We start from the raw sequence: 22,685 nt of genomic DNA on the forward strand, positions 1-22,685 counted from the left end.
GGGGAGAGATAAGAGAGCTGGAGGGGAAATCGGGTGGATAATGATTTTGGTTATGGGGGGGAATTGCATTAGTGTGAGGCATTCGTGGGTAAATTCATCCCCGGCGTAACATCGCTGAGCTCCCGGAGACAACACCGGGGATTCATTTTAGCCACGAAAATAAGGAGCCGGGCTACCCTCATTTGTCAAGCGCAGAACAAAACAAAAGCTGTGAAGAGCCTTGCCTAGGGTGGGGGCGGACGGCTCTGCGTGTTTGGGGAACCCTTCGCGTCTGCAGCTTTTGGGTATCCTGAAGTAATGCTCTGCCTGCGCTCTTCCACTGGGTAATAAGGGAGTTTGTTAGCAGACAGATGCTAAGCCCGCTCTTACTGCATTTAGCATTTCAGAATAATGAATGGATTTGCAAATGATGTTTCAAGGCTGCTTCTTTTTCAAACAATGGCACCGCTAATGCTCCCAGCTCCTTTGACTTTGCAATTGTCTTTTTCAAACAGTAAAATGTTACAATTAGCTTTCTGGGGAGGGCAGAGGGGAAATGTCATTTCTGAGTAATTTCCCTTTTTACAGGGAGAACTACGTGCTGATAATCCCTCGCCTAAACTCCCTATTGAGCTGCACCGCGCTGGTGGCACTGCTCTGAATTTAAACCCCTGTAACTTGGGAGCCGGCCTCCCAGCTTCCATCGCGTGGTTCCTTCCCGGTGGGCTTTTACCCCAGCGCCGACGAGCTCAGGCTTTGCTCCCCAAACGGCGAAGCCAGGCTGCCTGCTTAACACAGCCTGGCATTTGCGTGAACTCTGGTGTACTCGGCCTCAAAAATCTTGACGAGTCTCGTCCCGGGGATTTGAAGGTCACCCTCCCTAGAGCAAGGCGCACGATACTGCAGCCAAAAGCTGAAAAGGCACCTTGGCGCTTGTCGAGACCGAGCAGTGCTGGCTTCTTTCGCTCTTGCGCGCTCTCTCCCCACTAACCGATCTTTAATATGGATCCGGTTGTGACTGCGCTGCAGTGCCGCGCGGAATCGCATTAGGCAGCGCAAGGAGACTCACCGCCCCTTCAAGCATGATAAACTCTTGATCGCTTCCCCAAGCTCTAATGAGCCCGCCTGGGCTGCCCGTGATGGAGAGCTGCCTGGGCGGCCCGCAGCCAGCCGGGGGGTGCGGTGAAGAGGGGGCTGCTCCTGCCAGGCAGGAGGCGCAGCGGGCTCGAAACCCACCTCCAGCCCGGGCCCGCTTGCTTTCTCACACGCAGACCCAACCCCTTGCCAGTGCCCCAGCAACGACACAAAGCGCGGAAAGGGCAGGAGAGCGCCGCGTTACCCCAGCCGCCGACAAAGCACCGGGCAGGCAGCCCTGTCCGCCCCCCCCAGCATTGCCTGCCCCGAGCAGCACCGCCCGCCCCCTGCGCTGCCTGCACCGGGCAACACCGCCCCCGCCCCGTGCAGTCTGCACCGGGCAACACCGCCCCCGCCCCGTGCAGCCTGTCCCCCGATCTGCCCTGCCCCGGGCAACACCGCCCCCGCCCCGTGCTGCCTGCTCCACTGAGCTGCCTGCCCCAGGCAGCCCTGCCCGCCCTCCCGCGCTGTCCGGTGAGGCGTCCCAGTCCCTGCTCCCTCTTTCCCAGGGACAGCCACCCCCCTCCGCCCCGACGCGGCGCGGGAAGCGCTGCTTTATCGCGCTTCTGCGTGAGCCAGACTGAAAGGTTGCGGCAAAGGTGGGACGTTTTAATGATTGGTTGGCACAAGACAGCGCTTATCTCTTTAAGAAATGGAAATGAGGTCTAATTAGCATATACTGGTTGCAATTAGCATATAAGTCCCGTTCGGGGACTTGGAGGAAGGAAAAAGACCAGGCAGCAACTTAATGGGATTTTATTAGATGAAATTAGCCACCACTGAACAGTCATAAAAATATCTAAATTATTAGTAGCTCTGCAGCTTATTGTGAGTGCTTCCCGGACATGCTAATATCCGCCGGGGCTGCATCGTGCCTGCTAATCGCAAAAACAAACTGTGGGACAAGGATAATCTCTCTGCTGTAGATTGTTGTGCTGTTGTAGGTGCAATACGACAGCTTGGCACGGATGCATGTGTGTGGGGCTGGGTTCGAGGGGTACATTTTTGCTAATGCCTTCTGAGTTATGTAAATAGGATGTGCTTGAGGAAACCAACTGGTCTCTAGAGAAACAATCTCACCTCTAAGGGGGTTGGGGGAAGAGGAGGCTGAAGCATATGACTTATTTTTGAATCAGAATGAAATGCGAAACCGCTCCAGTCAGGGCATTCAGAGGCCAGAAGAAAAGCCCTCGTGTATGAGATGATGATCTCTAGAGGCAAAAAGGATATGAAAAGCTCACTCAAACGTACGTGTTTTTAACACAGCAGTGTTTTGCTTCAGCTTCACACAGGTCAGATGCAAATTTTTATGAGCACCAACTACAATAACCACTTTAGGTGGGGTCCAGGTATTGTCTCTTTCGTTATTACAAGAAGGATCTGAACAAGCTGGAATGTGTCCAGAGAAGGGCCATGAGGATGATCAGAGGGCTGTAGCACCTCTCCTATGGAGACAGACTGAGAGAGTTGGGGTTGTTCAGTATGCAGAAGAGAAGGCTGCGAGGAGACCTTTTGTGGCCTTCCAGTATTTGAGGGGGGCCTACAAGGAAGCTGGGGAGGGACTTTTTAGGGTGTCAGGGAGTGATAGGACTAGGGGGAATGGAAAAAAAATAGAAATTGGTAAATTCATATTGGATGTTAGGAAGAAGTTCTTCCCCATGAGGGTGGTGAGACACTGGCACAGATTGCCCAGGGAGGCGATAGAAGCTTCATCCCTGGAGGTTTTTAAGGCCAGGGTGGATGAGTCTCTGAGCAACCTGATGTAGTGTGAGGTGTCCCTACCTATGGCAGAGGGGTTGGAACTAGATGATCCTTGAGGTCCCTTCCAACCCTAACAATTCTGTGATTCTATGACATGTGATTAGCCAGGGATGGATGCTGTGAAAGTGAGGTGGTGAAGAATCAGCATTTTTAATTTATGGTGAGAGATCAGGCAGACTGATGCAAGATAGGGCCTGGCAGAAAGTTTGTTGTGAAGACAGGGAAAAAATCCCAATTATGAGAATAATTATACCACCCTAGTGCAGCTCTTTGCTCACTTTAAAGGGAGAAGTGGCTCCTGCAAGCCTTTTCTATTGAACATCTCTCAGTGTAGGACTTCTGGGCTGGGTCTAGCAGAAATTCAGCAAATCAGTAGGTGTGGATGCTGTGGTGCTGGAGCAGAGCTACACCCAGGATTATTCTCTTTTATCTATTTATAAGAAAAGTTAAATCATCCCCACCATTGCCAGCACCAGCATGAACTCCTGACACTTGGTCAGGGCTGCGTTTTCACTGCAAGGACTAAAGCACAACTAGAGGGAGTGCTGTAATGCACCTTTTGGGGGGATCAGGTTCCTCGTGTTAATTTGTACGTGGTGTGTTTTATTATATTCCATATGCAAGCAATTCACGTTAAAATAAAAGGTCATGGCTGTCCAAGGTTGGCAAAATCTTTTTAGAGGATAATTTAACACAAGGTAATGAGGTTTAAAAAGCCCCACACCAAACCAGATAAAAATAATCTTAAATGCTCGGTATAGCCCACCTGGTCTTCCATTTTGGAGTAGAATTTGGAGCAACTTCTGCATTTCATCTGTTTGATATGTTCAGAGCATGGTGAGTGTCTCTGAAATGTTGACTGGTGCCTGATGAGGAGCCCAATTTACATATTCTCAATTTAATCTAAAGTAGGTGCTAATTGATTACTGCTGAATGTCAGCACGCTCTGATTATCTGTTCAAGATGCTGTGGGGGGAAAAAAAAAAAAGGTAAAAAAAACCCAAAACCCAACCTACAACACGGAGCTGAAAGTGGGAAGGGGGGCTTTGAATTCAATATGCCGTGGAAAGACTGTTTACTCTTTTACCTGATGTTATAAAAAGGTTTTAATTATCTGGGCCCGAGGCTGCTGAGTGACTGCTGCTTTGTCATGTCCTTCCAAGGCAAATGAGATAGATAGAGAATCGTCCTTGCTTTCTGTCCAAGATGATTTTTCTCAAACTAGACATGGCTTCTACAGGGTTTTTTTTTCCTCACCTCCTCGCAACCCTGTCCTTAACAGCTTCAGACTTTAACCCTCAATTTCCTTTCCCTAACTCTGAAGGCACAGTATGAGGTCAAAGAAAGAAGGTCAGGCTTACGGTTGATATACCATGCTGGATTTCAGGAGACAAGCCATGAATCTCAGCAGTGCTGCCATCTCTGGTTTTGGAATTGGGAAGGAAAGCAGTCTGTAGTTGATCCTACCCCTGCATGCAACTTGGGCCAAATCCCGTATCTTCTTCAAATCTCAGGCTCCTCCTTCATGATTTGACTGCCTCATCTTGCTATGCAGAAAGGATCATCTCTCACTGTATAGTTGTGCTGGGCTTATCTTAAGGAAGCCTTGATGTATAGACTGATGTAATACTACTAATCAGACATTTCCAGTCAGGTGCATTACAGCTTTTTGCTTCCATGCTTTATACATTACTTTGTGACTCTTTTCTTTTGCTGAGACCTGAGCTTTTGGGGTTGGCTTGCTTGTTTTTGTGGAGCTTTATTATCTGGGCACCGAGCCCAGCTTTAATTTGTTTACATACTTTGTAGCACGCCCAATTCTGTACCTGGAGGTGGGTATCTATCTATTGTTTAAATAAATACCCACACTTTACATGAGGAATAAATCACCACAAACAAAAATTTTAAAGAGCTGAGCTAGGTGTAGTGAGGAAATGCTCTCCTACTGTTTCCTTTTTTTCCTTTCCTCTTTGTGGCTGGCTACAATTAAGTTGCAAATTGCTGCTTCTTTGGATCACAGTAGGATTAATCAACAGTGCTCTAGCAAGGCCATTTTTTCTTGGCTCACTCTTGGTACTGTGGGGCTATTTCCCCAATAGAAGGACCTTCCAGTTTAAATCCTGCAGAAAGCTTTTTCTTCGTGTATGCTCTCTCCTATGGTTTCTACAAGGAGCTCTGCCCTCCGGCTTTTCCGATTCAGCATTCACGGTGTGAACTTCTGTGTTTGGGAAGCTGCCAGGGGATGGGGAGCTGAGGCAGCAGCCAGTGCTGTGTGGAACTGTTATGTTTTTAATTTCTCTTGAGCAGTTAATCTCCATTAGATTGCCCAGCTCCTGTTATGCATCTCTTATGTGGATAAAAGGCTGGGTAGGAAATGCTATCATTAAGAAATTTCCCTTTCTGGTAGAGCCATTAATGTCTGAATGCTTGTGTGCTGTTTAGCAATGTCAAGTAGTTGCTCTAAAGTGGTTCAGATTTTTTATTATTTATTATTTATTTGGGGTTTTTTAAAATTTATTTTATTTTATTTCATTTTCTTTTATTTATATGCTTTAATCTCTCCCAAACACTTGCCTGCCTGCTTCAGCTCCTACCAGTTGCCCCTAGATGGAACAATTCATGTTGTCTAATGCCCAGCAAAAATACTGCTGCATCCCAGCATGAATTCAGAGAATCATTTTGGTTGCAAAAGATCTCTGCAATCATCAAGTCCAACCATTAACCCAGCACTGCCAAGTAGATTGAGAAGCTCTCCCTTCCACCTTCTTTTCTTCAGGCTGAACAACCCCAGTTCCCTAAGCTGCTCCTCACCAGACCTGTTCTCCAGACCCTTCACCAGCTTTGTTGCCCTTCTCTGGACCTCCTCCAGACACTCTATATACTTTCTGGAGCGAGGGGCCCAAAACTGAACTCAAGATTCAAGGTGTGGCTCCATCAGTGCAACTCCAGCAGCAGAAGAAACACAAACATGCAGCTAACAAAAGTCCAGCAGTCATCCCTGTTCCTGTCCAGAGCTGTCCCACAAATCTCCCCCGTGGCAGATTTTTTCCACCCTGTCTGTACCTCACTGCCTCCTCATCCTCTCCAGGTCACTTTCACACTGATCTTTGAGGTCTGTTCCAACCTTATTGAACAGAACAGAACTGAATAAACCAGGTTGGAAGAGACCTTCAAGATCATCTCATCCAACCTATCAACTAATCCAACCCACCTATATTGATTCTATGATTCTATGACATGCTTCCATGGTTCCTCTGCACAGGGTGGCCTGGGGACTTGCTCCTTCTCACCTCTGTCCTAGTCAGCAGGGCTCTGTTTTCTCCAGTGGAAATGAAATACAGACATAGCCTTCGACAGCTTGGTTCCTGTCCCTGCTGAGCTCAGCAGATGAGGAGAATGAGACACCCCTCACACGAGGGTACTCACCTCCACCCTAGTTGCAGCCTTTGATCCTGATCTCCTCTGTCTTCAGGAACACGATGTCAACAGCTGCCAGAGCTGGAAGAGCCAGGAGGATCAGTAAAGGCTTGGTAGTGTTTCCCCAGCTCTTCTCTCCCCATCCTCAGCTCTGTGTCTGTTCTCCTGTGTGACCTACCCCCAGTCTGAGACCTGTGTCTTTAAAAGGACCCCAGAGAAGGAAGCACTGGCCCAGCAGCCCTGGGCAAAAGGACAGAATCAGTGGGTGGCCTGGGAGAACTCTCATGCTTCCCCTGCATTCTCCTCCATGAGCAGCATGCTGTGAGGGTACACGTCCCACATCACTGGTCACTTTTCAAATACAAGAGAAAGGAAGAAGATGTTCTTCCAAAGTAATTTTCATGCTGTCCTTCTTGATCTTATTCCCTCTCAACAGGGACATCAAACCAAGCCCTGTGGATCAGGACTCATCCTTGGCAGGCACAGAAGGAGCTCTGCTTGGCCCAGCTGTTCCTTCCTTCAGGCAGGTCATGATGCTTCTCTCCATTTCCTCCCTTTGGCTCGACAATGAGACATCTCATGTCTCCACACACTGCCCCAATCTTCCCTCGCTTTTCATTTTCCCCCCTCTTCCCTGCCATTATCTCTCATTTGCCTTTTGCCAGTGTACAATGCTTGACCTTCCCTCAGCTGCCTCAACCCTCTTGTCTCCCATCACAAAAATCACAGAATCACAGAAACATTCCCGTTGGAAAATACCCTCAGGATCACCAAGTCCAACCATTAACCCTACTCTACAAGGGCCACCCCTAAACCATATCCCCAAGCACCACATCCAAACCACCTTTAAACACATCCAGGGTTGGTGACTCAACCACCTCCCTGGGCAGCTCATTCCAATGCCTGACCTCTCTTGCTGTGAAAATTTTTTTCCCTAGCCACCCCCTCCTCCCCCAGGCCCAGCACCTCCCCACAGTCCCCTCTCCTCTTTGGACCTCTTTGTTCTTACAGTTTGTCCTCTAGGCCTTCATTTTGCAAGCAAACCGAGGGCTTCTCTCTTGTGAGAAAAATGGCAAAGTGGTGAAATGCCTGGGGGGTAGGAGGAAGCTGGGATTAGCAAAACCTCAGGTTTGCTCTCTCTCTTGCTTTTCGCTGGTTTTAGCGCAGGTAGTGCCAGAGTAGCAAGCTGCGGTACATTCCTTTTCTCCTCCTAGGAAAAGGCCAGTTCCTGTTTTATTGCAGAGAAAAAACATTCCACATTAAAAAAAAAAGGAAGCACACTGCATATTTTGATTGTAAAAAAAAAAAAAAAAAAGAAGAAAAATTAATAACAATTTTAATGCTGAGCTGAAGATTTCAACAAAATACTCGGCAGGAATCGCTGGAAAGCATAATTAATAATTAGTTATTATCCCATAACGATCACAATAATTAATGTGCAGCATTTCGCTTCAGCAGGTTTGGGGTTGTGGGTTGGCTTTTGGTTTGATTTTTTGCTGGTTGTGGTTTTTTTTTCCCCCCCAAAAAAATATATTTGATTATTTTTTTTCCTGCCTTCACGGTGCGAATTTCAGGTGGTGAAAATGAGTTGCTTTGCACTGCTTCCACCTCCTGCATATGCAATGAGGAAACCCGCGCGGCAGCCAAGGAGCCCCCAGCCAAGGCGGAAGCTAGAGACGGTGAGCTGGGAAACAAAGGTGAAGGAAGGAGGCAATGAAAGGGAAGCTTTCAGTGCAGTAGCTAAAATACAGATCTCTGGAGACTTAAAGATATTGCATGAACATCCATTTCGCATGCCTATTGTCTGGGTGGTATTAGTCTGCTTAGGACCTGCCCCCCCACCCCCACCCCCTCCTTCAGAGTGAGGGCAGCATCATGGCAAATAAGGAAATAACATAATTGAATTGGCTCCAGCACATGACAGGGCTTAAAACCCACCTGGATGTGGCTCTGAAATGACCACATATCCCAGGCACCTTGGCATCTCACTTTCTCTCCCCCTCCTCTCTCCTCCCCACCCCCCCACCCCCAGTTAAATCACTCCTGTGAGCAAAGCAAGCAAGATAGAAGCCGCAGCAGGAGACAGTCTAGTTGTGGATTTCATTAGTGGTCTCTTTTGCCATCTGTGAGACTTTATGGCTAAGAAGCTGGATGAAACAGCTTTCTAGAAACTTCTTTAGATAGAAGACAGCTAAAAAACCTGTGAGTCATGCTTATGCTATTTAACAGAGAGCTTGTTTTATCCTTAGGAATAAACCAAAATGCCAATAGTTTACCGCTGAGGTAACACGTGAGAGTCGGAACACCCTGCTGCAGGTTGGAGAGCTACCATTCCCATCCCTCCTTTCCCTTTCACCCCTACATAAAAGTTGACAATTAGTTTTTACTGCACATACATGAAGGGAGATACATGCTTTGGCCTCTTTGTGAGAGCAATAATTCTCTTAAATTGATGTGTCAGCGAACTAAAACTCAATATTTTTTTTTTCCTCACAGTGTGTTTTGCAGTCAGAGGACCTTCACTAATCGGAATAAAGCAATTTGGCTCCCTGTCATTGCTCACTGAAAACATATGAGCTGGCTGGCACGTATGGCCTGCTAGATTTATCAAGTGTCTCCCATCTAGTGCATGGGAGGTTCAGGGCTGCGGCTCGGGGAGGAGTGAATTTTTATGAATGCTTTTTTTTCCCCTCCCCTCCCTGAGAATTCCCACAGCTAGATTTATTCTTCAGTTTCACAACTATTTTATTTATTGCCCATGTCCTCTTTAGGGCAAATCAGAGTCATGTTTTACCTTTTTATATTTGTATTGCTGTGTCTTTATCGCTTTGTTCATGTGGTGGGTTGAAATTTTCCCCCCAAACATTAACTTTGCCAGACTAGCTCAGGTGGAAGCAAATGGAAGCTGTATTTACAGGCAAAACTACAACAATGGGATGCAATGGATATGTGCAAAATATACAGGGTTTACAGATATTTACAATGAACAAACACAGGAGACCCCCCCTGGTCAAAGACCAGGGAAGCTGTCCCTCTGTCCCCTCCACCCCCTGTCCAAAAGGGAGAAAGGAGCAGTGAAAAGTAGTTGTTAGACATCACCAAAACAATGCAGCCAAGGTCAGGCAGAAGTAGATTAGTATCCCTTGAGAGCACGAGGGAAGGGAAGGGAAGGGAAGGGAAGGGAAGGGAAGGGAAGGGAAGGGAAGGGAAGGGAAGGGAAGGGAAGGGAAGGGAAGGGAAGGGAAGGGAAGGGAAGGGAAGGGAAGGGAAGGGAAGGGAAGGGAAGGGAAGGGAAGGGAAGGGAAGGGAAGGGAAGGGAAGGGAAGGGAAGGGAAGGGAAGGGAAGGGAAGGGAAGGGAAGGGAAGCCCCCAGAATGTTTTGGTAGAAGCAGTCTTATAGCAGATACTTCTCCAATGAAATTGTTTAGAATTATCTTTAGTTTTCCTTTTTACAACCAATAGTGATTTTTTTCACATCCTTTTACTTTTCTGCTCAAAATCTGTGGCAAAATTTTAAAGACATAACCTAAAACTACCACAGATCATTAAAGAACTGTTCCCATAACACTTCTTTCTTTTTATTTTCTTTTTCTTTTCTTTTCTCTCTGTGTGTGTGGAAGTGCAGGGCTAGGAACATACACAGCTGTCCTTTCAGCGAGACTTGTGTAAAACGGATTTGCTGCCTATTGCATCAGGTTCATGAAAGGCCAGCTTTGGTGTCATATCTTTGTCATGATGCCACTAAAGAAGCTCTCACCTGCCTCCCAGCTGAACCAATGCAGCTTACACTAGTGCTCTGCCAGGGTAGATAGGATAGGCATGTTTTAACAAACAGCCTTTACAGTCTGATTACACCAGAACATGCCCTTTTGCCTCACTGACTTTCTACCTTCTCCTCCAGCAGTTTCAGCTCCAGCCATTGAACTGTGCTTTTACCTAGAGGAATGTTTCTCAGCCTTTGGATAGCATGAACAACAAAAAAGTGCTGGGATCCTGCTGCAACCACCATATCACACCTCTAGTTACAAAGGGACAGCAATGTGGCCAAGAGAGCAAATGGTATCCTGTGGTGCATCAAGAAAAGTGTGACCAGCAGGTCTAAGGAGACTTTTCTCCCCCTCTACTCTGCCCTGGTGTGACCATACCTGGAATACTGTGTCCAGTTTTCGGCTCCCTAATTCAAGAAAGACAGAGATCTGCTTGAGAGAATCCAATGGAGATCCACAAGGATGATTAGGGGACTTGAGCATCTGCCCAATGAAGAGAGACTGAGAGCCCTGGGGCTGTTTAGTCTGGAGAAGACTGAGAGGGAATTTCATCAATGTGTATAAATATCTGAGGGGTGGGTGTCAAGTGGAGGGGACCAAGTTCTTTTTGGTGGTGCACAAGGAGTGCACCAGACAAGGTGCATAAGACAAGGAACAAGAAGTTCAGGTTTGAACATAGAAGATTTCATAGTTTCATAGTTTCATAGTTTCATTCAGGGTTGGAAGGGACCACAAGGATCATCTAGTTCCAACCCCCCTGCCATGGGCAGGGACACCCCACACTAGATCAGGCTGGACAGAGCCTCATCCAGCCTGCTCTTAAACACCCCCAGGGACGGGGCCTCGACCACCTCCCTGGACAACCCATTCCAGGGTTTCACCACTCTCATGGTGAAGAACCTCCTCCTCACATCCAGCCTGAATCTCCCCACCTCCAGCTTCATTCCATTCCCCCTAGTCCTATCACTACCTGAGATCCTGAGAAGTCCTTCCCCAGCCTTCCTGTAGGCCCCCTTCAGATACTGGAAGGCGACAATTAGGTCACCTCGGAGCCTTCTCTTCTGCAGACTGAACAGTCCCAACTCCTTCAGTCTGTCCTCATAGGAGAGGTGCTCCAGCCCTCTGATCATCCTCGTGGCCCTTCTCTGGACACGTTCCAGCACCTCCACATCCCTCTTGTAATAGGGGCTCCAGAACTGGAGGCAGTACTCCAGGTGGGGTCTCACCAGGGCTGAGTAGAGGGGGAGGATCGCCTCCCTCGACCTGCTAGCCACACTTCTCTTGATGCAGCCCAGGATCTGATTGGCTTTGCGGGCTGCAAGTGCACACTGAGAGCTCATGTTGAGCTTTTTGTCCACCAGCACCCCCAAGTCTCTCTCCTCAGGGCTATCCTCCAGCCAGTCACTGCCTAGCCTGTATTTGTGCCTGGGATTGCCTCGACCCAGATGCAGGACCCTGCACTTGCTCTTATTGAACTTCATGAGGTTGCCCTGTGCTCAACATAGGGAGAAACTTCTTTACAGTGAGGGTGATGGAAGACTGGAACAGGCTGCCCAGAGAGACTTTCAAAACCCACCTGGATGCATTCCTGTGCAGACTACCCTAAGTGATGCTGCTTTGGCAGGGGGGGTTGGACTTGATGGTATCTGGAGGTCCCTTCCAACCTCCAATGCACTCTGATACTGTGGATACTGTGAAAGGGATGTTCTGTCAGCTGTGGTAGATAGTGGTTGATACACAAGTTACTTCAAAATTGTGCCAAAGAGAATGCTTATTTGGCCTAGGAGAACTGTTTGAACATCCAGACAGCTCTTGCAGTGCTTGTTCATGCCAGAAGGCAAAGCCCAATCAGGGGCAGGCTTCACTGGGGTGATGGTTGGAATCCTATCCTGGGTTTGTCCACAGCATGGCACAGGGCTGGGTCCAGCCATGATGACAATCCTGTGTCTATGATAATGGCTTTTGTTCCTGTCCTCTGTAAATGGCATTAGTGTCAGATGGGACCTCAAACACAAGCAGTACTTCAGTGAGAACTAGAAGGAGGTATTTTTATCATGGATGAAAAAACTTTTCAATGTATATGTTTCATTTAGTTGGGGGGTTTTGTTGGTTGGTTGGGTTTTTTTTGCCAACTACTGTCCTAAATCCTCCTCTTCTCTTAGCCTTCTCATCTGAAATTAGAAATACTTTGAAAGCTGGCTGCCTCGCTGCCTTGGCAAGAGGCATGTTGGCACTGCTTGTGGGCTTTAAATTGTCCACATGGTTATGAGCGCATCAATGGATTCCTGACTCACCACACACAAGTCTTAACCATCCAGGCTAGGCTTTCAGCTAGGACATGCCAGCCTGGAAAGTGGTATCTGTAGCAGCATAGTATTTTTCCACAAAGGAAACACAACTTTGCTCAAATTAGAAGGGGTCTGTTCTGTGCGTCCCTTTTAGTCTTTCCCTGGAGGTGGCCTGCTGGTCTCAGCAGTTGGGGGAGGGTATACTAGCTATGGCTTCTCCTGCCTTTATTATCATAGAATCATAGAATTTTCAGGGTTGGAAGGGACCCCAAGGATCATCTAGTTCCAACCTGCCTGTTATGGGGAGAGACGCTTACCAGTAGATCAGGTTGCCCAGAAGCACATCCAGCCTAACCTTGAAAACACGGTCCCTGGACAACCTGTTCCAGTGTCTCATCACCCTCATGGTGAAGAACTTCTTCCTGACATCTAATCTGAATGTCCTCTCTTCTAGCTTGGATCCATTCCCCCTAGTCCTATCACTACCTGACACACTAAAAAGTCCCTCACCAGCTTTCTTTTAGGCACCTTTCACATATTGAAAGGCCACAATAAAGTCTCCTCAGAGCCTTCACTTCTCCAAACTGAACTCCAAACTCCCATCTACCCTTAGCACATTGTGAAAAGAATGCTAAGAGGTTTGGTTAATAACCAGAGAAAAATGTCCCAGGCCTTCAGAAGTCCATTTATCCTTTTAATCACACTCTCTTTAATGAGCTATATTTTTCTTACTTATCCTTTCCTTTGTTCATGCCCATTATGGTGTTATTCACAATTTCAGCTCAAACAATACCTCTTAAATAAGAAGATAATATTAAGTGCATCAGCACAAGGAAAGGAAGCTGCTTTTAAAACCTGAAAGTACTGCTTGATTTCCACTTTCAAAGCATTTAATTTCACCTGGCCCACACTTTTAATATTTTCCAATAAAATAACTAGATGGGGGCACATTAAAATGGTCTCAGTTGAGCTGTTTTAATAAAAGGAGAAAGTTTAAAGAGCTCGGCCATGGGTGAAAAGCTATTTAAAGTAGGCAGCTTGGATATTTCTGGCATGGATGCATGAGGTATCTGTCTCCACCTCTAATTAAAAGGTCTGTATTGTTCAGTTCTACCACACTCCACATGATAGACATATTAAAGGCCCAAGGGACCACCATGTTGTCCTGTACTGCCTCTCACTCTCCTGGTGACCCCATAAATGTGGATATAACTGATTATGCTGGGCAATTTGGTGATTTGATCTTTGTACTTGGCAGGGCCATTGCAGCCTTTGAAAGGGAGTTACTCTGGGTAACACTTTGCTCCTAGGGCAATGACAATCTTTCTGTAGCAAAGGTGGAACTACTGGGTCCAGAGTTGAGAGCAACATTAATGGCATGAAGAAAATGTGCTACCTTTTGCATCCTCCCATGCAAAATGTTACCATTACAGAGTCACAGAATCATTCAGGTTGGAAAAGAGCCTCAGGATCACCAAGTCCAACCATTAACCCTACTCTACTCTACAAGGTTCACCCCTAAGCCATATCCCCAAGCACCACATCCAAACCACCTTTAAACACATCCAGGGTTGGTGACTCAACCACCTCCCTGGGCAGCACATTCCAATGCCTGACCACTCTTTCCATGAATTTTTTTTTCTTAATGCCCAGTCTAAACCTGCCCAGTCTAAACCTACCCAGTCATAGCTTGAGGCCATTCTCTCTTGTTCTGTCACTAATTACCTGTGAGAGGAGACCAGCACCAGCCTCTCTACAATGTCCTTTCAGGTAGTTGTAGAGAGCCATTGGCAGTTTGGGAGGGATTAACCGGAGGAAGAATCAAATGGGTGCCTTTTATGCAGCTGTTGGCTTAGCAGAACTAGCAGGGAGCTGGGTTTGCTTGGATGGGAAGCAGGTATCAGTCTTTATCTAAGCAAATCCCAGACTGTAGGGTTCTGCTAAAAATGAAGCCAAAAGGCTATCCAGTGGGGTAGTAGACTGACACATAAAATACTCTTTCATCAGCCTTGGTGCTGACTGTGACTTGCAACCCCACAGTCCTTTCAAACATGATACTAGGAGGCTATGAAACAGCTAGAATGCTCTCTCACCTCTTTCATCTCTTAAAAAAAAAAGGGGGGGGGGAAGGGGAGAGAAGCAAAAAATTACCTTTCTTTCTTTTTGGAAACTTGCCTTAAACAGGCTGTAAGTAATGAACAGGCAGTTCTGTATTTTGCCATGCACAACCATTGTGTACCTCCAGCTGGAAGGTGTACATAGTAGAGTGTGGTGGGTTGAAATTCCCTCCCCAGCATTAAATTTGCCAGACCAGTTCAGGTGGAAGCAAATGAAAGCTGTATTTACAAGCAGAACTACAATCTACAATGGAATGCAATGAATAGGTACAAAATATACAGGATTTACAATATTTACAGATATTTACAATTAATATACAGCACAAGGGGAAAGACCAGGGGAACTTGCCAGCTTCTTCCTCCTTGCTTCCCCCTTGCCCCCCTGTACAAAAGGGAGAAGAGAAAGGAGCAGAGAAAGTTGCTGTTAGACTGAGCCAAAACAATGCAGCCAATGTCAAGCAGAATCAAGTTAGTATCTCTCCCAGAGAGAAGAAGCAAGAAGAGAGAGGAAATTGTTTTGGTACAACTACTTTTAGTCCCTTATCTCTTCCAATGGAATTGTTTAGAATCATCTTTCTTTTCCTTTTGACACCCAATAGTGATTTATTTACATTTTACTACTTTTCTATTCAAGATCTGTGAAAAATTTTTAAAGGCATAGCCTAAAACTATCACATAGAGATATCTCAAAATGCAGAGGCATAGGTTTTGCTGAATGTGGCAGTTTGAGGCTATGGATGCTTTCAAGAGGGCCATGCAGTTGAGACCTCCAGTGCCCAGAGTGTCCAGCCCAGTGGGTGGACACAGGAAATGGTGTACTTCTACCCATAAATTCTGAATCCCTCTAAATCTGGCTGCAAAGTTATTTTCTTCCCATTTTGCCTTCCTCCTTACTCCTGGGAGAGATGCCCAGGTTCTTATCTCCTGCAGGGGAGTCAGGCCTGGTTGTCAGCCTTGGTGATGCTGTCAACTAGGCTGGGGCAGTTTAACTGGGACCTGGAGGTACTAGGCTGAATTTCCTGCTGTGTCATAATGCCTTTGTGGTATGGAGGGCATGGAGGTCTTGGTAGGGAGGGGACATGAAAGCCTGGGTTGTTTTGTCCTTGATATGATATAAAACAATCTCATGAACTCCAGCAGATAGCCACTGGATTGGGGATTATTGTTTTTTTTTTCTTGTGTCATCTAGCCTGATGAAGAGAAACTGCTGGAAAACAACCAGTGTCACCACCTGCAGCCCTTGAATTTTCCAAGGCAACCTCTCCTCCAGCTGGCCCCTGCCTCATGCTGCTTCTGTTGAGATCTGATGGAATCATAGAATCCTTGAATCCTTGAACACAGGTTGGAAGGGACCTCAAAGATCATCTGGTCCAACCTTTCTTGGGATAAGCACAGTCGTAATTTCTCCCCAAACCTCTCTATTCCCATCTGTAGGGATGTTATTTCCTACTGAAGGGGTTGGGAAAAGCCAATGAAGGATGAAACCAAAGGGCTGTCCACCTCCAATCTCTCAGTGAGGCACTGAAGGAAAGTGTGGCTGCCTTCACCTCCGGCCTCCTGCTCAGGTGTGCAGCCAAAAAAGCATGAGATGGGGATGGAGAAGTTGGTGCATGTGAGGGGGGGGAAAAAATACCCATAACCCAAAACCCTTGGAAAAAAATAATGATAAATTACAAATCCAAAACCTGCAGACTTTTGCACAAAGCAATAGTGGTTAATTGCAATCCTGAACCTCTCTGTTACAGCCCACAACAGGCTGCCAAGAAGGGATCTCACGTATCAAACCACTGGGAGTTGGCTGATGAAGTGTAAGCCAGGACCAGGATATAGTGGCGGGCTGTGTGACTGTTCCTTGAGATGCAGCTCCAAGAGCAGGGAGGGAACCATCTCATAGTGTCATAGTATCATAGTATCAGTCAGGGTTGGAAGGGACCGCAAGGATCATCTAGCTCCAACCCCCCTGCCATGGGCAGGGACACCCCACACTAGAGCAGTCTGGCCAGAGCCTCAGCCAGCCTGCTCTTAAACACCTCCAGGGACGGCGCCCCAACCACCTCCCTGGACAACCCGTTCCAGGGCTGGACCCGTTCCAGCACCTCCAGATCCCTCTTGTCATAGGGGCTCCAGAACTGGAGGCAGTACTCCAGGTGGGGTCTCACCAGGGCTGAGTAGAGGGGGAGGATCACCTCCCTCGACCTGCTGGCCACACTTCTCCTGATGCAGCCCAGGATCTGATTGGCTTTCCGGGCTGCAAGTGCACATTGAGAGCTCATGTTGAGCTTTTTGTCCACCAGCACCCCCAAGTCTCTCTCCTCAGGGCTGCTTTCCAGCCAGTCACTGCCCAGCCTGGATTTGTGCCTGGGATTGCCTCAACCAAGATGCAGGACCCTGCACTTGCTCTTGTTGAACCTCATGAGGTTGGCTTGTGCCCACCTCTCCAGCCTGTCCAGGTCCCTCTGGATGGCCTCCCTTCCCTCCAGCGTGTCTGCTGCACCACACAGCTTGGTGTCATCAGCAAACTTGCTGAGGGTGCACTCAATGCCACTGTCCATGGCACCCGCAAAGATGTTGAACAAGACAGGTCCCAGGACTGATCCCTGAGGGACTCCTCCCATGCTTGCTCCATATTCCTGGCTGTGATGTGAAAAGTAGGAATGGAGGTGCTTTGAACAGGTCCCAGGGGCTTTGGAACAGAAAAAGGAATATATCTGAGAAACAGGAGAGGATTTGAGGAGAGAGGAGTTATCATCATGAGAGACCTCAAGCTGAGTGAGTGAGAGTTGACATTCCTTCTATTTATTTATAAAATTTGTAACTGTGGAAATTAGCCTTAGAAGCTGTAGACCCATTACTGTTAGCTTTATCATCCTTCTAAGACATACCCAGAGGCATTCCTGGAGATTGAATCCTACTGTACTTTGCAATAAGCCCATAATTGATTATGCTATGGAGCTTTAATATGGGTTGAGAAATGGAATCCAGAGTAAATACATTCAGAATTTTGCTAGCAGGCCAAATTTAAAACTGGTTTTCTGAACCTACCAAGATTATTCCTTCTCAGCTAATGATTTAATTTGAACTAGCCACCCTGAGAGGTGCAGTGTGTGAGTAAGTCCAGGCTATCTGCTTGCTGGGCTTCTCTAAAGAAGTTTATCCTGTTTACTTCACCTGTAAGTTTGTAAAGATAAAATTAGATTCTACTGTTACTCAGCACAGGACATTGTAGGTCCTGCCTGGTGCTTCCTCCAGTAATGCTTCAGATGCCTGTCTGCAATCCCATCACATAAAATTTGCTGATTCCTTTCATTTTTGAGAGATAGATACATTGCAGGTATGTTGGGGATTGTTCAGCCTAGAGGAGAGAAGAATCCAGGGGGACCTTTTAGCTCTCTTCCAATACCTGAAGGGATCCTACAGGAAGGCTGCAGAAGGACTTCTCACAAAGGCGTCTAGCAGTAGGACAAGGGGAATGGTTTTAAGCTGAGGGAGAGTAGGTTCAGACTGGATCTCAGGAAGAAGTTCTTCAATACATGGGTGGTGAGACTCCGGAATAGGTTGCCCAGGGAGGTTGTGGATGCCTCCTCACTGGGGATGTTCAAGGCAGGTTGGATGGGGCCTTAACAGCCAAGTCTAGGTGAGAGGTTTCTCTGCCCATGGCAGGGAGGTTACAGCAGATGATCTCTAAAGTCCCTTCCAACCTAAGCCACTCTATGATACACCATGTTCTCAAAAATGAGGGAGAACCTCATTAGGCACTGTTGGTAGTTTATAATCTCAAAATGTAACCCATGGAGCTTCCTAGCCTTCCTTACGTTATTCAATTATTTTTTCCCCAATTCACTCATCTGATGAAAATCTATCCAAGAAGCTTGTACATTTTGCACATTAATGAGGGATGAGAGGGATGCTGGTCTCTTCTCTGCCTTTCATTAGATAGGTTGCTCTCTCCTTTTCTCACTTGCTAGGGTCCATATTATTTACTATGGTATACAGGTGGCTCCTCATGACTGTAGCTCACCCCAGATCTTAAGGTGGGTTAACTTATATATGTGGTAGAAATGGAAGGTTCTTAAAGCACAGCATTTGCTATGCAGGAGGCATCCAAACCAAGCAAACCTAATGATGTTTGTACAAGCAAAAGAAAATGAGTTCAGAAGTGATGAATTAGCACTGTTGGGTTTTTTCTACCATTTTAAGTCTTGGATTTGTTTCTGGACCTCAAAATCTCTAAGGCAAAATTAGCTTGGGAGATTCAATCACTGCAGTTGGTTTGAGGTGGGAGGTTTTTGATTCACAATATATATTTATGTGAAAATACTCCTCGTGAAACATTGTTATTGTCAGTGCTTGGTCTTAAGGGAAAAAACAATTAGTTTCTTATTTCCCACTGGAGAAGAATGCTCTCTCTCTTTTTCTCACTTTCTTCCTCTTTCTCATCAATAGCTAAAAATTTGATTATTTTCCCAGAACTACTACACCATTGGTTCTGCTCCATTAAGAAGTGATACACAAGGATTGTGTGTTTCTATGGACTATGTGCTAATTCTGGTCAAATCTCCTTGCACATATTCTTCCCAAATGTGATCATATTGTATTTATCTTTCCTGTGACCAGGTAAGAGGAACCAGTGTAAACTAAAGAGACAAAACCCCACTATGTCAAATTGGAGAGAGCTGCAGTGAGAAGCACCTGGGCTGGAACACTCTCAATACACACTGGGGGATGAGGTGACAGGAAGCAACCCTACAAAAAAGGACTTGGGGGTGCTGATGGATGAGAAGTTGGACATGAGTAGGCAGTGTGAACTTGCAGCTCAGATAGCAGATCACATCCTGGCCTGCATCAAAAGAAGCGTTGCCAGCAGATCCAGAGAGGTGATTCTGACACTTTGCCCTGGTGAGACCTCACCTAGAGTGCTGTGTACAGGTCTGGAGCCCTCGATATAGGAAGGACATGGAGCTGATGCAGCAGGTCCAGAGAAGGGCCACAGAAATCATCAGAGGGTTGGAGAAGCTCTGCTACAAGGACAGGCTGAGGGAGCTGAGGTTGTTCAGCCTGGAGAAGAGGAGGCTCTGGGGAGACCTACTAACAGCCTTCCAGTACCTGAAAGTAGCCTACAAGAAGGATGGAGATAGACTGTTTACAAAGGCCTACAGTGATAGGACAAGGAGCTTCAAACTAGAGATGAGCAGAATTAAATTAGATGTTAGGAACAAGTTCTTCACTATGAGGGTGGTGGAACATTGGAACAGGTTGCCTGGGGAGGTGATTGGGGCCCTGGAGATATTCAAAGTGAGGCTGGACAGAGCTCTGGGCAAGCTAATCCAGTTGTCCCTGCTTACTACAGAGGGGGTTGGACTAGATGACCTTCAGAGATCCATTCCAACCCAGACCATTCTATGAATTTATGATTTTATGGTTGGAGCTCTTCCTTACTTAGCTTCACTGTAGAAGGACACACGATGTCTTTGGCACATAATGTTGCAGCTGCCCAAAGGTGAGGATTCAGCAATAGACCTATGTGGGAAGACAAGGCATAGGTCACGAGGAGAACTTAAAAATAAAACACAAAACCCAACATCAATTTCTTCAGCAAGCATAGCAATGCTGTGTTGGAATCAAGGTATGGCTGGCAAGTTAACTGAAACACAAGTGAATACTTGGTAGATTTTGTAAGAAAGACCTGTTCCAACACCAAACTCAGTCAAGGTCTAGGAATGCAAACTTAGCATTAAGCAATAAACTTTAATGTTATCCTTTCTCATTTTTTATCTGCACTTCCATTGCGCCAGGGAGACCTTGCATGTAAACTACCTAATTTTTGCTTTGGCACTGGGAGGCTCCTACTTCTGCATACAACAGCTCTCTGTAAAGCTTTGCCATGCCTTAATGTTTTTACCATTTGTAAACACCATGTAGAGCTGTTTGCAACAGGAGTAGATGATGTGATCATTAAAACCTGAGGGTTTCACGTCTGTTGAGGGAGTTTTTGCTTCTGCTGCAAGGGAGGGTTGGCTGCAGAGATGCTAGCAGAAAAGGCTTGGTGGTGTAAGCTGATCAACATGTAAAAATTGTTGCCATCTGTTTTGTACAAAGAGATAGGATTTGGAGGGTAGAGTCTCGCAAAATTGTTCCTTGTAAACCACATGACTTTGCTGCATGAAGAGTGCTGTACGGAGATGAGGCATTGGCGGTGTGTGCCTGGGCTGGGCAGCACTTGAGGAATGGAGCTGGCATTCCCTAGGATGTTTATCTGCTGGTTTCTTTCATACAGACTCATTTTAACTTCCCAAAAAGTCTAGATACACACACACCTCCCCGCAGTGATTCTCTTGCTTGATGGTGTTGATGCCTATTACCAAAGTGGCCAATCTTCCCCTTCCCCCATTGTCCTTCCAGCACAAGAAGAAGAAAAAGAAATGGATCTGGCAATTAGTGTCTTGGCATCTTGCACTCATTCCCTGCCTTGAAACAAAGAGAAACTATTGATAGGCAAGAAGCTATTGATAAGGTGGTTCTGCTTTTCCCTGTGGGAAGCCCTGACTCTCAGGAGTTACATGCACACACACACAGAGGGGTATCTATGTGCAAGTAGGTATGCTGGTGTTCGATGCACAAATTCTAAGGGACAGTGAGTAGCCTCTATTCCTCAATGTGTCTTTATGTGCATCTCCAAGGATCCTCAACAATGTTCTTTAGCATCAAGGAGAAGATTATTTTGAAAAAGAGGATGTACCACTAAGAATGTTTACTCTTGTTCATATTTGTAACCTGCCATATTTCATAGAATCACAGAATGTTAGGCGCTGGAAGGGACCTCAGAAAATCACCCAGTCCATACCCCCCTGCCAGAGCAGAATCACCTAGACCAGGTCACACAGGAATGCAGCCAGGTGGGTTTTGAATATCTCCAGAGAGGGAGATTCCACAACCCCCTTGGGCAGCCTCTTCCAGTGTCCTGTCACCTTCACAGTGAAAAGATGTTTTCCTCATGTTTGCATGGAACTACCTATGCCTTAACTTCCCCCCATTGCCCCTTGTCCTGTCATTGGGCATCACCGAGCAGAGCCTGGCTCCATCCTCTTGGCACTCACCCTTTACATATTTATAAGCATGAATGAGGTCACCCCTTAGTCTCCTCCTCTCCAAGCTAAAGAGCCCCAGCTCCCTCAGTCTCTCCTCATAAGGAAGATGCTACACTCCCTTCATCGTCTTTGTGGCTCTGCTCTGGACTCTTTCAAGCAGTTCCCTGAGGTCCTTCCTGAACTGAGGGGCCCAGACCTGGACACAACATTCCAGATGCAGCCTCACCAGGGCAGAGTAGAGGGGGAGGAGAACCTCTCTCCACCTACTAACCGCAGCCCTTCTAATACAACCCAGAACAGCATTGGCCTTCTTGGCCACAAGAACACATTTGCCCCCTTCCCCTTATTTGTTTGAAGTAGGAAAATAGCAGTGATGAATAAAAAGCTGCATTAGAATGATATCTTTCCTCCTTCTCCATTGTGGAGGGCCCCCCCCCCCCCCCAACATATCTCATTGCAATTCATCAATTTATTTGTGAGGTCTCTATTAAGACAGGGCAGATTTATTTTTCATTTGTGCTAAATTGTTTATGCCCTTTTAAAAGTGCACTGTAACCTCAGCATTGGGCTTTCAGTTATCTGCCTGACAATGATGAAGTGTTATGTTCCAACAAGTGCCTTTAGATCTTGTCCTGGTGCATAATCTGTGCTATTTGGGAAATGAGAGTGATAAGGAGAGTCAGACAGACATGCAATGGATCAGGTGTGCATATCTTTTAATTTTTGGTAAATTGCTAAAGCCAGTCCAAGTTGGTGGTGACCACTGATTAGTGTCAGCTTTCACAGGATGTCAGGGTTGGAAGGGACCTCCAGAGACCGAGTCCAACCTGTCAGAGTGGGACCATAGAATCTAGCACAGGTTGCACATAGAATCATAGAATTGTTAGGGTTGGAAGGGACCTCAAGGATCATTTATTTCCAACCCCCCTGCCATGGTCAGGGACACCTCACACTAGATCACGTTGCTTAGAGCCACATGCAGACTGGCCTTAAAAACCTCCAGGGATGAGGCTTCTACCACCTCCCTGGGCAACCTGTTAAAGTGTCCCACCACCCTCATGGGGAAGAATTTCTTTCATGGGGAAGAATTTCTTCCTAACGTCTAATCTGAATCTACCCACATCTAGTTTTGTTCCA

The 22,685-nt window shown here is 46.6% G+C and overlaps 1 long non-coding RNA gene across 2 annotated transcripts; it reads left to right on the forward strand.

Annotated features, from left to right (window-relative positions):
• Positions 1-1,623: 1,623 nt before the first annotated feature.
• LOC137449604 (uncharacterized) lies at positions 1,624-10,740 on the forward strand. 2 transcript variants are annotated; one of them, XR_010989433.1, is made up of 3 exons: positions 1,624-1,712; positions 7,866-7,970; positions 10,193-10,740. It is a non-coding gene; the product is annotated as an uncharacterized lncRNA (long non-coding RNA). The 2 variants fall into 2 exon arrangements; XR_010989432.1 differs by lacking the exon at positions 10,193-10,740 and adding an exon at positions 8,788-9,425.
• The last annotated feature ends 11,945 nt before the right edge of the window (positions 10,741-22,685 follow it).

This window comes from Melanerpes formicivorus, unplaced genomic scaffold (assembly GCF_026170545.1).
Source record: "Melanerpes formicivorus ecotype bairdi unplaced genomic scaffold, bMelFor1.0.p_v2 SCAF_30, whole genome shotgun sequence".
NCBI lineage: Eukaryota > Metazoa > Chordata > Aves > Piciformes > Picidae > Melanerpes > Melanerpes formicivorus.